The following is an 11,173-nucleotide window of genomic DNA, read 5'->3' as shown; positions in this document are numbered from 1 at the left end:
CAACAGTGACAAATCATTATAATAATCATATATTAGCGATGTAATTATGCTGAGCCCACAAGTGAAACCTCTGACTATCCACACACAACCCCGTGGCATACTCCGCCCACGAACCTGCCCCAAACCGCTATGTCTAACATTACATAGCAAAATATATATAACAACAAAATAGACATGTGCAACTGGCTGGGAAACATCAGCAAATCCATGCCGGACCAGTTGGGTTTGTCAGACCAATAGTACTATTCACACTCTACCGGCTTTCAGTTAATCACTCGTGTTCCGGGGCCTTAGAATGTTAGCAACTCAGACAATTACCATCTTAGTACATTTCCGTACGATTCCCGTACAATAAAACATATATAAATACACGCAAATCCATGCGTTCAGTATGTACTTAAACATTTCAATAATGACATGCTTTCCGCCCCGAGAAAATATTTAAAACAGTTCAGAAAAAGGGGCTCGTGAAACTCACCTAATCGTAGGCAATTAGGTATCACAGTACACCAGCTATTAGTCCGGATCTGTAATAGGATCCCTAAGTTTGTTACTATACAATCACTATTACATAACTTTAACCGTGTTAACCGGTACATCTGGGGACACTGTTAACCCAGTACTGTAACCGTTCCGGGGGCAATGTTAACCCAAAAACACTTCTCCGGACTCAGATTGTAATATCGTTTAGAGTTCACTAGTCAAAATTACTGTTAGTCGTTTTTCCGTTTTGCGTGCCTAGCACGGTTATCCGTTTTTACGTTTCAAAAATGAGTTTGGTCACACACGACCCGAAAATAGTTGTTGACTGATAATTTAATTAAAGTTGTGAATTTAGAGCTCAGGTTAGACGCCCGGATTGGCCGCGGGACCCGTTTCCGTCTTTAGTGCACCGGAAACTGTTAAATCGTTTAAAATTACCCAAATCATCCGAATTATTTTCGGATGATTCATTTTTACTTGTTTAACTCAATTATATGAAAATAGATCATTTTTAGGGTTTTTATACACCAGTCAGCTCGCTTAGGCGAACTTTAACGGTTTACGCGTTTTAAGCTTTAAAAGTTTGTTTTTATCTTCTTTTTAGCACAAATAATTATCCGTTTAATCTCGGATCTTGAAATTTTGCACAAATCACTTTTTGACAGTGGGGAATTTTATAAAAATATTTCCAGAATAAATTTTTATATTTAAAATTTATTTATCTATTTTTAAACACCATTTAAACACTAAATATGTCGTAAATACCAAACGATCTTAGAAAAATCCCAAATTTTTCCTGGATGACCCCTGCCATCCACCTAGTCCCCTGTAATTTTTCAACCAAAATCCCTTTTTAAATACCATTTTCACTAAAACCGAGCTAGAAAAACCCTAGAACTCGTTTAACCGAAAAGCCTACTTAGACTTCTCCAACTGACCTCAAATTTTGTGTGTGACTTTTACATGTTATAATAAGCTTTTCTGGAATTTTCCAGAATGTTTCATGATACTTAGCTATTTTTCACCATTTTTTGCCAAAACCGAGCATTAAATTTACCAAATATTCATCCTTTGTCCAAAAATTACCAAAAATTCACAGAACTCATATTTTCATATATCTAACACCTCTGTAAAATTTCATGACCTAACTCTACACGTATCACAATCTGTCCCAAAACACAACAACATACAAAAACCGAACTACTTTGTGTTTCTAGCTTCAAATCGCAAGGATCTCGCTTTCTAGACTTTGCTAACAACTAAATACAACAACTACAATCACAATAACACCACACCAAGCAAGTTACACCCACAATCAAGCCATTTCTTTCATGGTTTCGGTTATGACTTCAAAACAAAGATTTAACCGTAAAAATTCGTTTTTGGTTCGTTTAACTCCTTTCTTGGACCAAGATCCCTTGTATAACCCGTATACATCACTTGATCATGCATGAATCGGTTTCATCTCGGGTTTTCACCCTTTTTTCACTTGAAACTTCATTTTCTTGCAAATAACTCGGGTTTTTGAGTGGACTTGTAGAGAGGATTGTAGAACTTGGATGTGTTGTTGTAAAAAAATAACAAGGAAAAAAGGGGGTTACCCTTTAATCCGATCGGAATGAGGGAGGAGTGGGGTGGGGCCCACTTCTCCATTCTTGGCCACATGTTTGGATCTCTATAATCTGGATAACGTTTTGGATAATCTGGTTCAGCTCGTTTTTCGGTTAAATGTTTAATTCGGCTTAAAACGAGGCTAAAACGGTCGTTTTCGGCCTAAAAAATGAAATTTATTTAAAACCGATTTAAAAACTTCAAAAACTTAAACCATGACTTTCATTAACTTAAAACATCATATTATTAATAGTTGCGCATCTTTTTCGGCTTGATCGATCGTCTCTTGCTCGGTTTGGTTTTAAAGGTTTCGTTTAACGTACCGACGTACCATTAATCGAAATTCCTTTTTCTGTGCTTTAATTCACTTATCCCGAAGCTTTAACACTTCGTAAACATCACTAAATATTATATATCTCGTCTATAATGTATCCCCGATTCGTTCGGGCTTCAATAACCGTTAATCGGTTAATCGTATTTCCAATACGATTAGCTGTATAATCGAGTATAATCCGTAATGTGAATCATACATACTCCTATAAACGCATTATAATTCACATATTCATTATTAAATAACACATAAATAGTACATACCGGTTAGGGTATACCTGATTTTGCCGGAATCGTTACATTCTCCCCCGTAAAAGAAATTTCGTCCTCGAAATTTTTACGCGTCGACTACTTCCTTTTGAGGAAATAGATAGGGGTATTTCTTCCGGGATTCGTCCTTTCGTTCCCATGTATATTCTGGGCCTCGTCGCGAATTCCATCTAACTTTGACCAACGAAATCTTATTGTGTCTAAGTTGTTTGATTTTCCCGTCTACTATTTCTATGGGTTCCTCTACGAAATCGAGCTTATCACTTATTTGGACACCCTCTAGAGGTAACACCGATGTCTCATCCGCCAGACATCTTTCAAGTTCGATACGTGAAACACGTTGTGAACTGCACTCAGTTCCTCGGGTAGCTCTAATCGGTATGCTATGGGACCGATTTTTGCAGTAATATTGAATGGTCCGATATATCTCGGGGCTAACTTCCCCGCCTTTCCAAATCTGACTACACCCTTCCAAGGTGATACTTTCAAATACACTTTATCACCTTTCTCGAATGACAACGGTTTTCTACGGGTATCGGCATAACTCTTCTGCCGATCCCGTGCGGCCTTCAGATTGTTCCTAATTTCAAGGATTTTGCTGGTCGTTTCCTGGACCAGGTCTGATCTAATAACCTGAGTGTCGCCCACTTCAGTCCAGCAAAGTGGTGATCGGTACTTCCGACCATACAATGCTTTGTAAGGCGCTGCCTTTATACTGCTATGGTAACTGTTATTATAGGAAAATTCAACGAGTGGGAGATGTTGATCCCAATTTCCCTTAAAATCCAGTACGCATGCACGAAGCAAATCCTCCAGGATTTGGATGGTCCTTTCAGACTGACCATCGGTCTGTGAGTGGTAAGCTATGCTTAGATCAATGCGTGTTCCCAGCGCTTCTTGCACAGCTTGCCAAAGTTTGGAGGTGAAATGGCTATCCCGATCGGAGATGATTGAGATGGGTATCCCATGACGAGACACAATTTCATTTATATAAATCTGCGCAAGTCTCTCAGTGTTATAATTATTCCTAATCGGGATAAAATGTGCTGATTTGGTTAATCGATCCACGATTACCCAAATTGCATCATGTCCTCGGGACGTTTTAGGAAGATGTGTCACAAAATCCATCGTGATTTGCTCCCACTTCCATTCGGGAATTTCTGGTTGTTGTAACATACCTGAGGGTTTCTGGTGTTCCGCCTTAACTCTCGCACAAGTCGTGCACTTACCGACATACGTTGCTATGTCCTTTTTCATACCCGGCCACCAGTAGAACTCCTTCACATCCTTGTACATCTTATCCGATCCCGGATGTATGGAATATTTCGATCTATGCGCTTCGTCCATGATTAATTCACGAAGGTCATGGAGGGTCGGGATCCAAATCCGATTTTTGAAATAGAGAATTTCGTCCACGCGCTGTTCGAAATTCTTCTCATTGCCGTAAAGTCCCTCCTTTACCAATTGTTCCTCTTTCAACGCCTTGCGTTGAGCGACTCGAATCAGGTCCGAAAGGTTCGACTGGACTATCATCCCCAGTGCTCGCACTCGCAATGGCTTAACCCGATCTTTCCTACTCAAGGCATCGGCTACGACGTTAGCCTGGCCGGGGTGATAACGGATGTCACAGTCATAATCGCTTAACAACTCGATCCATCTTCGTTGCCTCATATTCAGTTCTTTCTGGTCGAATATGTGCTGCAAACTTTTATGATCGGTGAAGATGGTGCACTTCGTACCGTAGAGATAATGTCTCCAGATTTTAAGTGCGAAGATAACCGCTCCCAGTTCTAAGTCGTGAGTAGTGTAATTCTTCTCGTGTACTTTTAACTGACGGGAAGCATATGCTATAACCTTATTATTCTGCATCAACACGCATCCTAACCCTCTACGCGATGCGTCACAATACGCGACAAAACCATCGTCTCCATCGGGGACACTTAAAATCGGCGCTTGGCACAATTTTTGTTTTAGCGTTTGAAACGCCGTCTCCTGCTCTTCTCCCCATTCATACTTTCGATCCTTTTGAGTCAGGAGAGTTAAAGGTTGGGCGATGCTGGAAAAGTTCTCTATGAATCGACGATAATATCCAGCTAAGCCTAAGAATTGGCGGATTTCCTTTGGCGTTTTAGGCGCTTGCCAATTCTTAATTGCTTCAATCTTACTCGGATCAACGTGTATTCCTTGATGGTTTACAACGTGACCGAGGAATTGCACTTCTTGTAACCAGAAGTTACACTTGGAGAATTTTGCATACAACTTCTCCTGATTCAGAAGCTCTAAAATTATTCTTAAGTGTTGCTCGTGCTCTTCTTTACTTTTCGAGTAAATCAGAATATCGTCAATAAACATGATGACGAATTTGTCGAGATAAGGTTTACAGACTCGATTCATGAGGTCCATGAACACCGCCGGCGCATTTGTTAGCCCGAAAGGCATAACTAAGAACTCGTAATGGCCGTAGCGAGTCCGGAATGCGGTTTTTGGGATATCTTCTTCCTGAATTCTAACCTGATGGTAACCCGATCTAAGATCGATCTTTGAGAAATAGCTCGCACCTTGCAGCTGGTCAAACAGGTCATCAATTCGGGGAAGAGGGTACCTATTTTTGATTGTTAACTTGTTCAACTCCCTGTAATCAATGCACATCCTAAGGCTCCCATCCTTCTTTTTCAAGAATAATACAGGTGCACCCCACGGGGAATGACTAGGACGTATAAATCCTTTATCCAACAATTCTTGCAACTGATTGGATAATTCTTGCATCTCGGACGGTGCAAGTCGGTAGGGTGCTTTAGCAACAGGGCCAGCTTGAGGTAATAAATCGATTATGAATTCGACTTGTCGGGTTGGCGGTAATCCAGGAAGTTCTTCTGGGAAAACTTGTGGAAACTCGCGTACCACCGGGATATCATCCACCCGTTTCTCATCAGAATCTGTGGCCGTCAAGCTTGCTAGATACGCCACGCATCCCTGGCGTATATATTTTAACACCTTGAGGTGGGATATAAATGGTATCATTGTGCCCGACTTCTCTCCTTGCACTAACACCTCTTCGTCATCCGACACCCGGATCTTGACGATTTTCTTTTCACAGTTTATTTCCACTTTGTTACGTGCTAACCAATCCATTCCCACTATTACGTCAAAACTACCTAGTTCTACCGGTAATAAGTCAATCAGGAAGGATTGATTGTTCAGAATAAAAGGGCAATTCCGAACTATCTGATTAACTATCATGGTTTTAACGTTAGCGACTTCTACGGTGTAAGGTTCTATGGTTTCACTAATCGGAAGGTTTGCTATCGATAGGAATTTAACGGAGACAAAACTTCTATCGGCGCCCGTATCAAATAATACAGAAGCGTAATGATTAGAGACGAGGAATGTACCTGTCACTACGCTGGGGTCCTGGCGTGCTTCGTTCGCCCCCATCACAAATGCTCGGCCTCTCGCCGGATTGGACGACGATGCCTGACCCATGGTTTGCCTCCCTTTTCCTCCCTGGTTCAGCTTCAGTTTCTCTTGAAGTGATCTGTGCTGCCGCATTCAAAGCAAGCACGGCTGGTGGTCATCATTTGGTTTCCTTGAGGGTTTTGTTGTCGGGCTGGTTGGGTCCTAAATGGCTGCGCACTGATAGGTTGCGGTTGTCGGTTCAGATTGTTCAGGTTTATCCTACAACTCAGCGCGTAGTGCCCATTCCTGCCACACCGGTGGCACACTACCCCCCTGCACTCGCCACCATGCTGGTAACCGCATTTCCCACACCTAGGAAACGTCCTTGTCTGCGGTTCCTGCCTTCCGCCTGAACTAGTCATGGCGTAGTTCTGGGCAGCGGGCCGAGCACGTTTATTTTGTTGCTTCTCCTGGATCCTATTGTCATACGTACCTCGCTTTCCCCCAGCAGACTCTCCTGCCACCTTCAGTGACCCACTCCTCACGAAATCGTATGTGACGATACCAGCTTGCGTCACCGCACCCTCAAACGTCTGGTGTCCCCCAGCGTTGACTATACTCCTTACTACTAGAGTTAGTCCCCATATATAACGCTCAACCCTCTTTGACTCTGGGATGACCAACCATGGCACCAATCGTGACAACTCATTAAATCGGTTCGTATAACCCAAGTGGTCTGCCCCCTGCATCTCCAGGTTCTACAATTCGTTTTCTAACTTCTGCAGTTCGTTTTTCGGACAGAAATGTTCCAGCACAAGGGCCTTGAGTTCTGCCCAGGTCATGCAGTTTGTCGCTGCCTGACCGCGAGTCTGCACTATTGTGTTCCACCATGTCAAGGCATGGTCCGTGAACGTGCATGTAGCATACTTAACAACATAATCCTCAGGGCAGTTACTGATGTTCACAACCGACTCTATTTTCTCAATCCACTTAACCAACCCATTGAGTCCCTCAGACCCGCTAAATTCTAGGGGCTTGCACAACATAAAATCTTTAATTGAACATCCCTTTGTTATAGGAGTCGGTTCAGTGCGGTTCATTTCTACACTAGGTATAGGGCCATTACTGTCTGTAACGACCACCCTGGGCGGCGCGTCATTACTCGGAATCGGGTTACCGTTCGGTGGAGGATTAACATTTTGTTCCCCATCATTATTGTTGGTCGTTTGATTGCTCGCAGGGTCTGGGTTGGTCGTATTGTTAATACTGGCGGCGATGCGCGATACTATATCCGGTATCGTCGCCTCTAACTGCCGAGCAATCAGACGACTCACATCCACTTCTGACATTTGAGCTGACCGTTTTGGTGCCATTCTACACAACAGTAAGAAAATACATATAATTAATACAATTTCCAATCTCAATACACAACACATATTCCATTCATTAATAAACATCAGTACATATTACATAAACATCAGTACGCATTACATAAACATCAGCCCATAGATTAAGTTTTCATACATCGGTCCTACATCGGCATCATTTCGACATAACCCGCTATGGGTCAGTGCTTGAATGATACCCAAAAGTATCTACAATGATATTCCCAAAAAGAGACCCCCTATGGGCTAGTGGCTGTACTATAACTACCCAAGATTCACTCTATGTTAGCATCGCCACTAACTGCTTACACAGAGTATCAAAAAGCGGACCTTGACTACTACCACCCTAACAAACTAAACATGGTGGTATACCAACCACACCATCACTGCCACCATCACCACCAACACCGCCATCAAACCCCGAATCCGTGTTTCCATCCGGTCAATCATCCACTAGGAGTATGCGTCCTCCCTCCTCAGCTGAGCGATCGCATACTGGCTGTCCAGTATGCAGTCCGCCAAGTGATTCCTCCTCTGGATACCCACCGTCAAGGCGGTGGTGTGCTCATTCATCTGCTCGGTGAGCACTCGGAGCCATGCAGCCTCGGTGGAGGGACGCTCATCCCTCTCCAGCCTAGGGGTACCCCACACGGGTGGAGGCACAGGCTCGGGCTGGGGGCGGGAGGACTCGCCCCTGTGGAAAGTAGGTCTGGGTGGGGTAGAGGTAGGTGGGACATAGGGGACACTGAACCGCGCCGTGAGGTGGGGTCCGGGTCTGGGAGGGGTAGGGGTGACCTGTGGTGCGGGTGGGGTGGGGGATCTGGCAACCCTAGTAGGGAAGGACAGGCTAGTGCTCCTACGGCTAGTCTCACTAGGCTCAGTGCTGGATACTAGGCGTAAGCTCCTAGAGTCCCCGGAATTGGTCTCCTCCGGGTCCTCCTCCACTGTCAGACTTCGTGATCTCGACATCCTTACCTGTACACAAGTTAGCAAACATATAGTTCCTTCAATAATGTAAATCATAATTGAATTAATATACACATACTTATACAACTTTGTCACATAAAGATATTATCATATACTTACACATATGTTGCCGATTTTACCTATTAATGTTCCCCGTGACTTCCCCTGAATTCCCTCGTGCGGACAAGTCTGCTATTATGTTCCGGACCACAATAACTCACTTGCCCATCCAATTTCATCCAGATCTCGTCACTATAAATTATTAGTTGATATTCAGATCCTATAATACTTGAGCTACTGGTTATATTTTAGGTATCTTTTAAAGACGTCCTAATTCTTTATAACCAATGGCTCTGATACCAAGTTCTGTAACACCCCGTAACCGCAGCGGAAACGTAAACGGGATGCAACAGACACATCTGATATCAACAGCATTGCTTATAAAGAAAACACCACTACATTAATTTACATCACATTACATTGTTCCGAGCTTAGTTACCGTCTAGGCGATAGCACATAAGTTTTACCAACATTACATTAATATAATTAATACAAAATGATCACTAAGCTTCCACAAAAAGCACCATGTAGCACTTATTCCAGTTTGGGAGTACCTAGAAAGCATGGAAAGAAAACGGGTCAACTACGAATAGTTGGTGAGTTTCACTAATTTAAACAACAGTGACAAATCATTATAATAACCATATATTAGCGATGTAATTATGCTGAGCCCACAAGTGAAACCTCTGACTATCCACACACAACCCCGTGGCATACTCCGCCCACGAACCTGCCCCAAACCGCTATGTCTAACATTACATAGCAAAATATATATAACAACAAAATAGACATGTGCAACTGGCTGGGAAACATCAGCAAATCCATGCCGGACCAGTTGGGTTTGTCAGACCAATAATACTATTCACACTCTACCGGCTTTCAGTTAATCACTCGTGTTCCGGGGCCTTAGAATGTTAGCAACTCAGACAATTACCATCTTAGTACATTTCCGTACGATTCCCGTACAATAAAACATATATAAATACACGCAAATCCATGCGTTCAGTATGTACTTAAACATTTCAATAATAACATGCTTTCCGCCCCGGGAAAATATTTAAAACAGTTCAGAAAAAAGGGCTCGTGAAACTCACCTTATCGTAGGCAATTAGGTATCACAGTACACCAGCTATTAGTCCGGATCTGTAATACGATCCCTAAGTTTGTTACTATACAATCACTATTACATAACTTTAACCGTGTTAACCGGTACATCTGGGGACACTGTTAACCCAGTACCGTAACCGTTCCGGGGGCAATGTTAACCCAGAAACACTTCTCCGGACTCAGATTGTGATATCGTTTAGAGTTCACTAGTCAAAATTACTGTTAGTCGTTTTTCCGTTTTGCGTGCCTAGCACGGTTATCCGTTTTTACGTTTCAAAAATGAGTTTGGTCACACACGACCCGAAAATAGTTGTTGACTGATAATTTAATTAAAGTTGTGAATTTAGAGCTCGGGTTAGACGCCCCGATTGGCCGCGGGACCCGTTTCCGTCTTTAGTGCACCGGAAACTGTTAAATCGTTTAAAATTACCCAAATCATCCGAATTATTTTCGGATGATTCATTTTTACTTGTTTAACTCAATTATATGATAATAGATCATTTTTAGGGTTTTTATACACCAGTCAGCTCGCTTAGGCGAACTTTACCGGTTTACGCGTTTTAAGCTTTAAAAGTTTGTTTTTATCTTCTTTTTAGCACAAATAATTATCCGTTTAATCTCGGATCTTGAAATTTTGCACAAATAACTTTTTGACAGTGGGGAATTTTATAAAAATATTTCCAGAATTAATTTTTATATTTAAAATTTATTTATCTATTTTTAAACACCATTTAAACACTAAATATGTCGTAAATACCAAACGATCTTAGAAAAATCCCAAATTTTTCCTGGATGACCCCTGCCATCCACCTAGTCTCCTGTAATTTTTCCAGAACCAAAATCCCTTTTTAAATGCCATTTTCACTAAAACCGAGCTAGAAAAACCCTAGAACTCGTTTAACCGAAAAGCCTACTTAGACTTCTCCAACTGACCTCAAATTTTGTGTGTGACTTTTACATGTTATAATAAGATTTTCTGGAAGTTTCCAGAATTTTTCATGATACTTAACTATTTTTCACCATTTTTGGCCAAAACCGAGCATTAATTTTACCAAATATTCATCCTTTGTCCAAAAATTACCAAAAATTCACAGAACTCATATTTTCATATATCTAACACCTATGTAAAATTTCATGACCTAACTCTACACTTATCACAACCTGTCCCAAAACACAACAACATACAAAAACCGAACTACATTGTGTTTCTAGCTTCAAATCGCAAGGATCTCGTTTTCTAGACTTTGCTAACAACTAGATACAACAACTACAAGCACAATAACACCACACCAAGCAAGTTACACCCACAATCAAGCCATTTCTTTCATGGTTTCGGTTTTGACTTCAAAACAAAGATTTAACCGTAAAAATTCGTTTTTGGTTCGTTTAACTCCTTTCTTGGACCAAGATCCCTTGTATAACCCGTATACATCACTTGATCATGCAAGAATCGGTTTCATCTCGGGTTTTCACCCTTTTTTCACTTGAAACTTCATTTTCTTGCAAATAACTCGAGAAAGGAAGGTGAAAACGTGAATAATTCAATCTTTACCTCGTTGTTCTTG

This window comes from Bidens hawaiensis, unplaced genomic scaffold (assembly GCF_021521415.1).
Source record: "Bidens hawaiensis isolate Kalapana, Puna unplaced genomic scaffold, B.hawaiensis_p1.1 tig00029965_1, whole genome shotgun sequence".
NCBI classification, from domain to species: domain Eukaryota; kingdom Viridiplantae; phylum Streptophyta; class Magnoliopsida; order Asterales; family Asteraceae; genus Bidens; species Bidens hawaiensis.
The sequence above is the reverse complement of the archived record's forward strand: the minus strand, read 5'-3'. Positions refer to the sequence as shown.